The sequence below is a fragment of the Medicago sativa genome, chromosome 4 (assembly GCF_051527215.1).
Source record: "Medicago sativa cultivar Bolivia chromosome 4, Bolivia_mono, whole genome shotgun sequence".
Taxonomy (NCBI): Eukaryota; Viridiplantae; Streptophyta; class Magnoliopsida; order Fabales; family Fabaceae; genus Medicago; species Medicago sativa.
This window is the reverse complement of record NC_140752.1, coordinates 63015434-63029348: the sequence shown is the minus strand read 5'-3', so window position 1 is coordinate 63029348 and position 13915 is coordinate 63015434. Positions and strand designations below refer to the sequence as shown.

At 37.0% G+C, this 13915-nt stretch overlaps 1 pseudogene across 1 annotated transcript; it reads right to left on the bottom strand.

Moving 5' to 3' along the window:
* Positions 1-895: 895 nt before the first annotated feature.
* Positions 896-2007, bottom strand: LOC146930560 (dirigent protein 10 pseudogene; annotated as a pseudogene). Its single transcript, XR_015006420.1, has one exon. The product of XR_015006420.1 is annotated as a dirigent protein 10 pseudogene (transcript).
* Between the last annotated feature and the right edge of the window lie 11908 nt (positions 2008-13915).

Sequence of the window (13915 nt, the reverse complement as noted above, 5' to 3'; positions counted from 1 at the left end):
TTCAAACAAATAATACATTTTAATTTATGGATTCGATGGACATCCATCCGTTAATAATTTAATAATAGATGGATCGGATGTATTTTATATTTAATGGATTGGATTGGATGAATTTTTTAGAAACATATTTAGTTGATTTTAATGGAATAATAGATTTTTTTTATCAATCCATTAAGATTCAAACTCATATCTATATCCGATATATCCATTTTGCCACCCCTAATCCTAAACATAAAATTCATTCAATCCATCTATTATCGAAACCGAAGGGACATAAAGGAGTAGAAGCGGAAGAAGGACTCGTCAACACAAGTTGAAGGAGGGAGAAGAGAGGAAAAGCACATGAATCATCAACTGTGAATTTCGGTGTAAAGAATGAGTTGGGGGGGGTGGGGGGTGGGGGGTGGGGGGAGCTCTCCTTTTATAGGCAGAGTTCGTAACAAAAAACGAGTGACTGAAGGATTAAGTCAGCTTAAACTTAACCTTAAGCTAATGGGTTTCTGTTTCTTAGTTGGATATATCCGGATACGCGCTTTCGGATTGGATCAGATTTGTTACGCGTTTTGGATTGGATCGAATTTGTTACGCTTTCGGATAATGATTAAATTAATTAATTAATTAATTTATCATTTTCAAGTGACAAAAAAAAATATATCTTTTGACCCAAACCCATGCCCCAGCCGGCCGGCGGCGTCGCGCGTGATATATATGTTTTTCTAAGCGCTCACCCGTTTGTAAAAGTGGGTACCCCAAGGGGACACCCTTGGAGGTCACCCCACCGTTATATAAATACTTGCTAGTTGGTATGGCTCACCAATGTGGGACATTTTTAAGTCACACACTAGTTTTTAGATAGTGTTTTTCTATCCAACTTTTCATCACTAGAATTAACTAGTGTTCCAACAATATATAAACATTTATATTAGTTTTTTCAAAAGTACATATAATCACTAATTAAAATTCATCACACAAAACACAAATGTTTAGATATATTTTTGTAAGCTGAAGACATAAAGTTCATTCATGACATATATAAATTGAAAGAGACCCTACTAATAGGAAATATATGCAGAAAGGTGCAAGAGAGTTTCAAGTCCATCAGTGTTATGTTGTTGACCGTTGACCGGAAATGTCTTAATAATAGCAAATCCATTAGCATTCACATACTTTCCAGTTCCTCCAATGATTGCAAGTTGTGATTGTGAAACTTGTGTTGTTCTGTGGACTCCAAAGAAGCTGAGACTATCTTCATAACCATTCTCTTCAAACTTTGCAGTGAATGCCATTACTTGACTTGTTCCTTCCACTGAACTTGCTATATAAAATCCTTGAGCTTTTCCAACTAATCTTGATCCCAACTCTTCACCTTCTGTCAGTTCATCATCAAACACTGTCATTGTACCAAACATCAGCTCCTGCACCGTCGTTCCCTGCGGTATCTGATTCATATTCGTCACTGGGAAATTGTTGTTCCCATTGTTATTGTTATTGAACACATTCCCTGTGTTTCCACTAAGTCCTGTTAGGAAAGGGAGATTGTTGTTGTTTAGAATTCCATTGTTGTTATTGTTCTGTGGAATGCCGTTGTTTAGTGGAAGGTTTGCGCCGTTTGGTTTTGCGAACGCTACTTGAGCGTTGAGGGCCGGATTTGTAACGACTCCGGTCACTGCTCTTGCTGTTGGATTGGAGCCGCCTAGAATGTCATGCATGAAAAATGATAGTGTGTGGTGCTGATCAGGAATATCAGTACTGGTTGTTGCGGCTGTTATCGGGGCGGCAAGTGGAGGGAGAATGGTGGAAGATACAGGAGATTCTGCTGAATCAACAATTGGTTCTTCTAGTGTTTCTTGTTCACTAAGAATTCGAGTTGAAGTTGTGGAAGTGAATGTAAGGAATAATATCAATGCCATAAGCAGTATGGATTTGAGAGGCATAGTGGTAAAAGGAGTTTCAAAGCGTGCCATGTTTGCTAGGGTTTGATAATTTGATTGTGTTTTGATGAGATGATATGATAGACTTATAGGAGCTGATATCCATACTAAGAATTCAATGATATGGAGTTGATGAGAGGAGTTGTTGTGTATATATGGAGCTGATATCTCTCTTTGTAGTAGTAGTAGTTATAACTAAACAGCAACAAATATTATATATGAAACTTACAAATAATCTGTGTCACTTGGAACCTGAAGCAAATAAATTATAAAATACTGATTTATTCTAAATATTTTTCGTATTTTCAATATGCAAAATAGATATATGATAATAAACAAAAGTTGAAGTAATAATCATACCAACCATAGCTGATGAGTCATAGATTAGTATATTTTAATGCTTTATTTAGTTTAGTTTTAAATAAGATTTGATTTAATTATATTGCATTTTATTTCCTTTTAGAATAGTTTACTTTAAATTGTCTTTTATTTTATTTTAGGAGCGAATATATGGTGGAAGGTGTCTTGGAGCAAAAGAAAGAGGACTGGAGCAAATACAGTGCGAAAATACGAAGATACGGAACAAAAATATGTTCCCACCAAGTCAGAAGCTTGGCACGGCCAGTGCCAACATGTGGCACGGCCGTGCCACCTCCAGAAGCCCCTTTTGCTGCTTTTTCTTCGGGCCCAAGTTACCCTGTTGCAGCTTTACTGTTTTACCCTTTTAGTTGCTTAGTTTCTAAGTCGATTGTAAAGCTATAAATAGAGTAGCTCTCCACCATAAACATTCACCTTTTACTTTGAATATTTCAAGTCTTTATTTCAATAAAAGTTCTTTACTTTATTTACTTTCTTCTTTGCAATTTACTTTTATCGCATTCTCTCTTCTTCCCCCATGTCTACGATGAACATGAGTGAGTAGACTTCTTTGTCTTGGGATCGTTGGATAAGTCTAATGACGTAATCCGGATCAAACCAAGCCTTAAACCCTAATTATTTGTTACCTTAATTCCTAATCTAAATTCACCGTTTTAACATGAATTAATTATTATCAAACTGTGGAAGCGAACGCGGAGGGTTTGATAATGGTTAATTCATCATCACAGATATCAATTCATAAAGCGAACGCGGAGCTTTGATATCCGATCAAGTGAATTTAGACAAGGTTTGCGAAACATGAGAATAGCCTAGCAAACCTTGGGACACATAAAGTTTCGATCTTCAAGGGTCCTAAAGGCAATCACCCATGAGAATAGGTGTGGTTGTTGGAGGGATACACTCACTGACTTCGAGAGGAGCTGTGATATGCTAAAGAGAGACTTGTCCTTAGTAATTAGGATTAACGTTTAATTATAAGTTTAAGGCCTGCTTGTGAAAAGATTCGTTATTATGATGAACCAATGATCCCAAGGCTTTTTAATATTATTGTTATTTACCTTCAAAAACTGCACTCTCCAACATCTTATTTCTTTCTCTTCTAATCAATTTCTAAAAGCTAATTGGATTGACCAACTCCCTAGCGGAACGATAACTCTACTTACTACTATTACTTCGATAGGCCGTGCACTTGCGGTTTGGCCATATCAATAGCCATTATATATTTACTACAAAAACAAACACAAGCACCAAAACCACATCCAATCCCACTCCATCAACATTGAAGTTACTTCTTGAAATGCTGAAGCATAGTTGCAAATAGTGGCATATAAATGAACACAAAAAATAATATCTAACTGCATGTTTGTATACAACAATACCGGATTATATTTTGAACAGTAGTGCTATATCTCCCGATGGATTTTGCAGCGAAGGCCTCGCGAACAACTAAATGGCCAATTAAAATCATGCCTGGCCACAAAAAACGGGGTTACTGTTCCTATAATTTTGGATGTAGCAGTTAATCAAACAATTACAAGAGATCAAATGGACAAAAATGTGCCAACTCCTTCCCAAAATTTCACGAATTTTAATTTCGCTTTACATAGCATTTTCCTATTTTGAATGAGACACCAATCAAACATTAATTATAAGTCACCTCACATTTTGACAAAAATAGCGGGTTATTTTTTAAGTTTTTTAAGTTTTAAATAGGTAGTTTAAGTTTTTTTAAGTTTTAAATAGATCATTTTAAGTTGTTAATTATATATACTTATTTGAAGTTTTGAAGTTTCAAATAAGTTTTTAAAAGGGCAACGATGCAATAAATCAACAACATAAATGACTTATTTAAAACTTCAAAAACATAAAGGACTAATTCAATATTTTTATTAAACTTAAAGGACCAAAACATGTATTTGGCCTATAATTACCGCAATAGACCAAAATCTGTCATAGTTCAAAATTACAAAATTTGTACCACTACACGTAATAGTAATAAGTAATAACCTCTCAATTCTTCCAAATACTAACATTTGACTATTGTTTTTTACAATTTAAGGCAAATAAAAACCAATTAAAACAAACATAGCCCAAGATACTAACATTGTATTCATATAAAGACGTGTTTGATTTTTTCAAATATGGGTGTCACTTTTACAATCTTTCATTGCTAGTTTGCAAGTCCTGAGTCCAAGGCTTCACGACTCTTTGGAAAATATATCAAGTTTTGTTGAGTTGAAGGATCATTCTCATGATGATTAAGCTCATTTGTAGAATGAGTACTCTCTAACCTTTCTACATTCTCCTTTAGAGTGTGCTATGGAATATTTTGAGATAATGTAATTTTTCGAGGTAATTCAAATTGTTCTATATAATTTTAACGTTTGGATGATTAAGTTTGAGAATTTTTAAAATAATGAGAATTTAAAAAGTATTATGTTCAATATAAATATAAGAAATTTCAAATGACACCTAAAAGTTCCCCGACTCTCCTTTTTTTTTTTCTTCCGCACTACTCAATGTGGGACTTGGTAAGTGTCTAGTTTGGCACAACACTTTTTTGAGGAAAAAATGTGATTATGGTCTCATACAAATTAGAAATAATATGTTTTTAAGTCATTTTTCTTTAAATATAACATTGTCTTGCATGCTACTCTTGTTACATCACGTGGAAGAGGAGATTGTTTGTGTGGAAGGAGAAGTAATTGGATGTGGAGTGTTTATCTTCAGTTATTTTGCAGGATGAAGTGGAGGATCATTGGTCTTGGAAATTACATGTCTCTTAACGTTATACGGTTAGTAGTGCTTATGCTAACTTAATTGAAGGGGAAGACAACTATTATTCCGGCAAAAACTCATGGTCAAGTGGTTAAAAGAAGTTCCTCTAAAGATTTATATTTTGATCCGCGGTTGCTTTTTAACCGCATCCCAACAAAAGATAATTTGGCTTTGCGTCGTATTATATATATAAATGACCAGGGTTGTTCGGAAGGTTGTGGCTGAAGGTGAGAAAAACACAAGAAGGGGGGTTGAATTGTGTTTTAGAAAAATTCTTCGTTTCTCCTAAAAACTGAACACACTGATCAGAAGCTAAGCGAGACAGCTTCTGAAGTGATAATCAGAATCTAAATGCAGCGGAATAAAACAGAGAGAGAGAGAAGAAGAACGACACAAAACAATTATACTGGTTCCTTCCACAATCCGGAAGTAGTCCAGTCCCCCTTGCACTTCCAAGGAGATTTCACTATGAGTAATATCTGATTACAAATGCTCAAGCACACAAGCAAGAGACTTCCAATGCTCAAGCACACAAGCAAGAGACTTCCTTTGCTCAAGAACACAATCAAGAGACTTCCTGCTCAAGCACAACTGCAAGAGACTTCCTAACTAAACAAAATTACACAGAAAATTGTTTAAGGTTGAACACTTGATATACAATCAGAGGTGCTCACAATACAAATCAGATACAGACTCAATGGACTTAAGAATTTCTAAGATATGACTTTGAGACACAGAAATTCTAAGTGAATGCAGAACAATTTCAGCAGAGGTTTGGTACTTGTGAAAATCTTGTGAGTCTTTCGTTCAGCGTTCTTGCATTACCAATTCTCTAGGTCTTCACTCCTTTATATAGAGGTGTGAGAGAGACATTGTGAAATTGCCAGCACACCAAAGAGTCGTTGTTGAAGCTTGATCTTTCACCAATAATCTTTTGCCTGATTTGGCTGTTGTCCTATGAAGAACAAATTTGAAATCCATTCCTTATCCAAAGGAACATCTATGCAGGCGAAACCGTATTCTGGAGCTGTTTTCTTGTCCTGTAGCGCGGACACAAAACAGAGTAGTGGAGAACGTGGTTGTACAATTCGTACAAAGTACAATGTCAACGCTTTCGTCCAAATTGCAAACACACGCCTTCAAACACCTTTGAAATGACCGTTGCAAACTCCACTAATCCTTTGTTTGTGTTTTCGAATCCAATAGACAGCTTTTGCATTGATAATTCTTCAATTCTTGATTCTTTGCAAATCCAGTTGATATTCAGCTTCTGGTGAAATGGCTTCTGATGAGGCAGCTTCTGATGATGCAGCTTCTGATGATATGACTTCTGCAGCTTCTGATGTCGCAGCTTCTGATGATGTGGCTTCTGGACCTCTTGTCTTCAGAAGCACTATTCTTCAGGAGCAGCTTACTTCAGGAGCGCTATTTCTTCAGGAGCAGCTTGACTTCAGGAGCGCTTTTTCTCTTCAGTAGCAAGTTGCCTTCAGGAGCGTCCAAGCTTCAAATTTTTGTTGTTTCCATAGCTCTTTATTTGCTCATTCAGAACCAATGATGATGTAACTTTATAATTATGGTCCTGTACACTTGAACAAATATTAGCTAGTCCAATTTACAATTTTTAATACCTTGTTATCATCAAAACCCTTTAAGGTTCATTGTTAAACACATTTTGTTCCAACAATCTCCCCCTTTTTGATGATGACAAACAAAAGTATTTAAAATTGATCAATTGTTGTTAATCTAATTAACAAGTTGACTTTGGGGTTCTGAGGTTTGTAAGCTCAGAATCTGAGGTTTGTAAGCTCAAACTCCCCCTGAGTCTGATAGTCTTTAAGGTGAGGTTTGTAAGCTCCCCCTAAGTTCTATCCAGGTTAATTAAATTCATTTTTCGCGCAATAATATTATCAGAGCTTAAAAACAAAATTGAATCATTGAAAGAATTAACTTATAGATAAGAAGAATGGTTCAATTAATTTTACTTGAATTTTGATACTCCTTCGTTCGTTCATAGCTTATACCAATAAGGTAAAAAAAATGATAGAAGGTTTTCAAAAATTTCAAATGCCATTAATGGGGCTCAGAGCCTTTAAATACTTGTCACATATACTCCCCCATTTGTCATTATCAAAAAAAAATTAAAATAAATTTAAGCATAAAAGACAAAAAGATATGAGAAAAACTCAAACAGGAGAGAGTATAAAAGAAAGTGAACTAAATAAGTCAGAGCAAAATATATGAACATGTATATCAATTGTCAGAAGCAGCTAAACAGTCAGAATCAGTAAGCATTCAGAAGCAAGAGAAATAAGACAAGATGGTTTCAGAAGCAAGGACTAAGAAATTTTAAAACAGACAACAAACAAAGAAAAACACAAGGGTGTGCAACTAAGGGTTGGTTTGTTGTTGTTTCTTCATCTCTTCCATTTCTTCAATCTTCTTCTTCAACAGTTCTTCAAGTTGTTGTTGCCTCTGAAGAAGAGCTTGTTCCCTTTCTCTAGCTTCTTGCTGCTGCTGTGCCATCTGTTTCTTCAGAAGCTTACACAGCCTTGCTTCTCTGGTCAAGTAATCCGTTTCAAAGAAGAAAGGCTGGTTTGCCAGGAGCAGTGTAGAACTTCTTACTCTAAGACTCTGATTCACTTGCTCCATTAGCCTTCTGACTGAAGCTTGCTTGACTCTGATGCATTTGGCCTTGATTTCTTCAATAACCCCAGCTGCCCGGTTTTGAAGAGATGCCCAGGAGTCTTCATATGCACCTGTGAGATCAATTGTCCTTCTTTGATCCACCAGATTATGCATCTGACTCAAGATTGTGAGAAGCTCAGAATTAATATATCCAGATTCCAGGATGTTTGTGGGTGGATGATCAAGGGTTTCAAGATCAGAATCACTGATTTCTAAATCTTGAATGAGGTTAGGAATTGGAAAGGTAAGGTGTGTTTGTGTGTTTGAAGACGAAGGCTGGTCAGAATCAATGTGTGTGGTGAAGGTTGAGTCTTGAACATTGACTTGAGAGATGTCAACATCCATGGGAGTTGGTTCTGGAGAGTGTTCAGGTAAAGGTTGAAATTCAGTTTCAGTTGGTGGTTGTTGTAGTGAAGTTGTTGTTTGATTGTTGAGTTGGGGGTCAATGATGGCTATTGGTGATTGTGGGGGTGTTGTGGGTTTTTGTGGTTCAGGTGTTTGTTGATGGGGGTTTTCTGAAACAACATTTTCAGAAGCAGCTGCTTCTGGAGTTGCTTCAGAGGCCTTTTCTGAAGTTTTGTCTATGGGTAATTCACCTGAGTAGTGGAGAGCAAGATTGTCTAAGACAGAAGTGTCTTCTATTTGTTCAGGTGCTGATGGTGAAGAGGGTGAAGAGGGGATAGAGGTGACTGGAATCTGGATTACCTGATCTGCAGGGTCAGCTTCAGAAGTGATCTTCTGTGGATCAGCAGATTGAGAAACTGCTTCTGAAGTTCCCTCTTCTGGAGCATTTTCAAAGACGGGCATCATATCGTCTTCCTCATTGTCTTCAGTAGGTTTACCAGCAATGGCTCTTACTTCAGCCAGTTTATCTTTGTAGAACCTATCACAGTCCTCCAATCCCAAAGCCTTGAGCTTTTCATCTCTTTGATGAATGTATTGAGCTTTTTGATCCTTTCTTTCTAATATAAGATCAGCAGCACGTTCATCTGCCATCCTTTTCCTTATTCGAGTCATCTCAACCATAGGACTCACAAGTTGAAGGGGAGCCTTCTTCTTCTTCAGCTTGGGATCAGCCTCCTCTTTCTCTATTTCTTCAAGAGCTTCATCCAGCTGCTCTTGAGTGATTACCAAGTCTGCCTTACCTTTTCTCCTCTTCTGTGGAATAGAAGCAGCACCAACCTTCTGCATCTTTCCTTTTTCCTTGATAAAAACAGGTTTAGCAGCTTCTGACTCAGTACTAGTTCTGGCCTTCTTTCCTTTAGTAGGAGCAGCTTCTGATTCAGAACTAGTTCTGGCCCTTTTCCCTTCAGGTGCCTCAGAAACAGCAGCTTCTGACACAGCAACTGCCTTGGCCTTCTTGCCTTTCCCTTTAGCAAGAGCAGCTTCCTCCTGAGACCTTGCATCTTCCTCCAAGACGTACTCAGCTACTGATTGAACTAGGAAATCAGAGTCACTTTCCTTAAAGATGGGAGGAAAGTCCCTGATTATCTCAGTTTCAGCAGTTGTCATCTCTAACCACTTTTCATCTTTAGGGGCTTCTTTGATGAACTTCATAGAGCATAAGCTCCTGCTACTGATAGTCCTTTCAGCAGTAGAAACTTCGAAACATTTATCAGAAGCACTCCTTGTCCTTTTTAAGAACTCCAGCACCCTTCCTTGATGAAAGATTTCAGAAAGCAATCTTCCATAGGGTACTTGTTTTCTTCCTCTTGTAGTGCTTTCGTTTATGGCCCAGCAGAGATGATCCATTACATATCTGGGGAAGTTTATCTTTTCAAGATTGGTCATGAAATAAATTGCTAGCTTCTGTTGGTTGTTGGGTTGGTCAGACCCTCCTGCTCTTTGAAAGAAGCAATCATTACTGTATTTCACCAACATTCTGTTGTGAATCTCCATCTCTGAAGGCTTGGCATCTTTCTTCCCACCCAGAAGAGAGTTGTAGTAACCTTTTAGCAGGACATCTTCCTTCCTGACTATTTCTTGGAATCTTCCCTCTGCATGCATCCTACAAGCTTTAGCTATAACGTCCTCAGTGATGGTTATAGGAATGCCCATCACTTCAGACCTTATTTCTAAGCTATCAAATGATGTAGGATTCATATCCATGACCATTTTCCCTTTCTTTGACCCCGCTTGTTTGCTTACGACTTTTGCAGGCTTTTCATTGTACACTTCAGCTTTTAACCAAAAGTCCTTGACCAAGTTCACATATGTTGGCCCATTTAGCATCTTGAAATACTCAGACATCATCTGAGTTTCTATCAAACCTTCCATGTTTACTTCATACTTCTTGAGTGAAGCAAAATCCACCGGTGACTCTACTTGAACTATTAAGGATTCCCATGGAATATCCATAGTCTTCTTTTTGTAGATGGACCCAGATTCTGATACGCTTTGCTTGTTTGATGTAGATTCTGAAACTTTTGAGCTTGATGATGCCATTTGATGATTTACGAAGATTTGAAGAAGATGAAGATTTTAGGGTTCTAAGGTTGAGAGAATGCGCTTACTTCGCAAGAGGTTTGAGAGCAAATGTGTTTGTTGTGAGTGAGTAGTGTGTGAATTGACAAAGTGTTAAAAGTAAAACGATTGCAATTCAAAAGAGACAAACAAACATAACATTAATGACAAAATTGGGGGCGCGTGAAAAGTACTTTCAAAGCTTTTAAATCATCATTGCCCTTTTAGTTATACACCAACACATACAGGCCACGTAAGAGGTTCACAGAGTAACTACCAAGTTAGTGGGCCAAAAGTTACTTTTTAAAAGGTAACTTCCAACGTTTCCACTAATTCAACTATTCAGAAGCAATAAATCCAGCTTCTGGACTTCAGATGCTGACGTCATCATCAGAAGCGAGTTTTCCTCAGAACCTCAATAAAGAGCTTCTGATGGACTACTGCTTCTGAACTAACTTCAGAACCTAAAATCCTATTCAGGAGCAAGCAAGCATTTAATCAGATACAAAGTGCATGTTCAAATTTTTCTTTATAAAATCAAATCTTTCAACAGTTAAAGGCTTAGTAAATATATCAGCCCATTGATTTTCAGTATCAATGAATTGTATATCTAAAATTCCTTTTTGAACATAATCTCTGATAAAATGGTGTTTGATTTCAATGTGCTTCGCTCTTGAATGCAAAATTGGATTTTTAGACAAACAAATAGCAGCAGTATTATCACAATAAATGGGAATACTGTTAGCAGTTATCTGATAATCTTCCAACTGATGTTTCATCCAAAGTAGTTGTGTACAACAACTTGCAGCTGAAATGTATTCTGCTTCTGCTGTAGACATAGCAATAGTTGTTTGTCTTTTGCTAGCCCAGGATATAAGATTATCACCCAGAAATTGACAATTGCCACTGGTTGACTTTCTTTCAATCCTATCACCAGCATAATCAGCATCACAGAATCCAATTAGCTTATAATCTAAGGATTTCCTATAAAGGAGTCCAAGATTGGTTGTTCCTTTCAAATACCTGAAGATTCTCTTGACAGCAGTCATATGAGATTCTCTAGGATCTGATTGGAATCTTGCACACAAGCATACACTGAATAAAATATCTGGCCTAGATGCAGTGAGGTATAACAAAGAACCAATCATACCTCTATACAGCTTCTGATCTACTTTAGTTCCTTCATCTTCTTTGCTCAGGTTGCACGTAGGATGCATTGGAGTGTTCATCACTTTACAATCTTCAAGTTTGAACTTCTTCAGAAGCTCCTTTGTGTACTTTGATTGATGAACATAGACTCCATCTTTGCATTGATTGATTTGAATGCCAAGGAAGAACTTCAGCTCTCCCATCATGCTCATTTCAAATTCATCCTGCATTAACTCAGAAAATTCCTTGCAAAGAGATGCATTAGTAGAACCAAATATTATATCATCAACATATATTTGCACAACAAGAATATCTTTCCCAAGGGTCCTTCTGAAGAGTGTAGTGTCAACCTGTCCTCTCTTAAAATCATTTTTGATTAAGAAATTACTTAGTCTATCATACCAAGCTCTGGGAGCTTGTTTCAAGCCATATAGTGATTTCTTCAATTTAAAAACATGGTCAGGATATTTAATATCCTCAAATCCAGGAGGTTGCTTAACATACACTTCTTCTTCTATGACACCATTGAGAAATGCACTCTTGACATCCATCTGATATAATATTATGCCATGATTAACTGCATAGGAAAGAAGTAACCTGATTGCTTCCAATCTTGCAACTGGAGCAAACGTTTCAGTGTAATCAATGCCTTCTTGTTGACTATACCCTTGTGCAACAAGTCTGGCTTTGTTTCTTGTTACTTCACCTTGCTCATTCAGCTTGTTTCTGAATACCCATTTTGTTCCAATAATGTTCTTGTGCTGAGGTTTGGGTACCAGATCCCACACATCATTTCTTTGAAATTGATTCAACTCTTCTTGCATAGCTAGGATCCATCCATCATCTGAAAGTGCTTCATCAACTGTTGTAGGTTCAATCATTGAGATTAGTCCAATCATTGACTCTTCTTGTCTGAAATGTGATCTTGTTCTTCTTGGACTATCTTTGTTTCCAATGATTAGCTCTTCAGGATGTGAAGACTTGTGTTTGAATGTGTTTCTGGGAGGATCTTCTTGATGTGAGTCATCTTGTGCTTCATCAGAAGCAGCTTCATCTTGTGCTTCTGATGTGGGTTCAGCTTCTGGACTATCTTCAGACTCAGCTATCTGATCAGGTTCTGGAGTAGCTTCAGGAACCTGTATCTCTGCAAAACTTTCACCTTGCTTTGAAGTTTTATCTTCAAGCTCTTTGTCATCAAATTTAACGTGCATAGATTCTTCAACACAGAGTGTTTCTGAATTATACACCCTGTATGCCTTTGACCTTTCAGAGTAACCTAAAAAGATTCCTCTTTGGGCCTTGGCATCAAATTTCTTTAGGTAGAGCTTGTTGTTCAGAATGTAACATGTACATCCAAATTGATGAAAGTAAGAGATATTGGGTTTTCTTCCTTTAAAGAGTTCATATGCTGTTTTCTCCAAAATAGGTCTAATATAGATCCTGTTTTGAACATAGCATGCTGTATTCACTGCTTCTGCCCAAAAATGTTTTGGTAAATTGTTTTCATGAATCATGGTTCTGGCCATTTCTTGTAAAGTTCTATTCTTTCTCTCTACAACCCCATTTTGTTGTGGTGTTCTAGGAGAAGAGAATTCATGGAAAATTCCATGTTTTTCACAAAAAGCTTCAAATGGCTCATTTTCAAATTCTCCACCATGATCACTTCTGACTTTCAAAATTTTTGATTCTTTTTCAGATTGAATTTGAGTGCAGAAGCTACTGAATACATCACACGCAACATCTTTACTCTTTATGAATTTCACCCAAGTCCATCTGCTGTAATCATCAACAATGACTAATCCATATCTACTTCCATATAAGGATGCAGTACTTACTGGTCCAAATAAATCAATATGGAGTAATTCTAAAGGTCTTGAGGTTGAAACAATATCTTTTGTTTTAAAAGATGATTTCACAATTTTCCCTCTCTGACATGCACCACAGAGTGCATCTGAATAATAGTCAATGTCTGGTAGCCCTTTCACAAGTTGTAACTTACTAAGCTTAGAGATTAACCTCCAGTTAGCATGTCCCAACCTTCTGTGCCACATCCATTTCTTATCATTCACTGATAGTAGGCACATCACCTTCTGATCAGCCAGTTCAGAAAAATTGATTTTATAGACATTGTCAACTCTCTTTCCTTTGAACACAATGGATTTGTCTTCCTTGTTGATTACTGTACAGTTGGGTTTTTCAAAAAGCACATCATAACCATTATCACAAAATTGACTAATGCTCAAAAGGTTATGTTCAAGACCATCTACCAACCATACATTATTAATTGAGGTAGAGGAGTTACCAATAGTTCCTGTACCTATGATCTTGCCTGACTGGTTGCCTCCAAATTTCACATTTCCTCCCTCTTTCATTGTTAGGCTGAGGAACATGGACTTGTCTCCTGTCATGTGTCTTGAGCAACCACTGTCTAGGTACCATGATCTTTGCTTTGGCACTGCTCTTAGACATACCTGCATCATTGACATTTTTAGATTTAGGTACCCATTGTTCTATGGGTCCTGGAAGGTTAG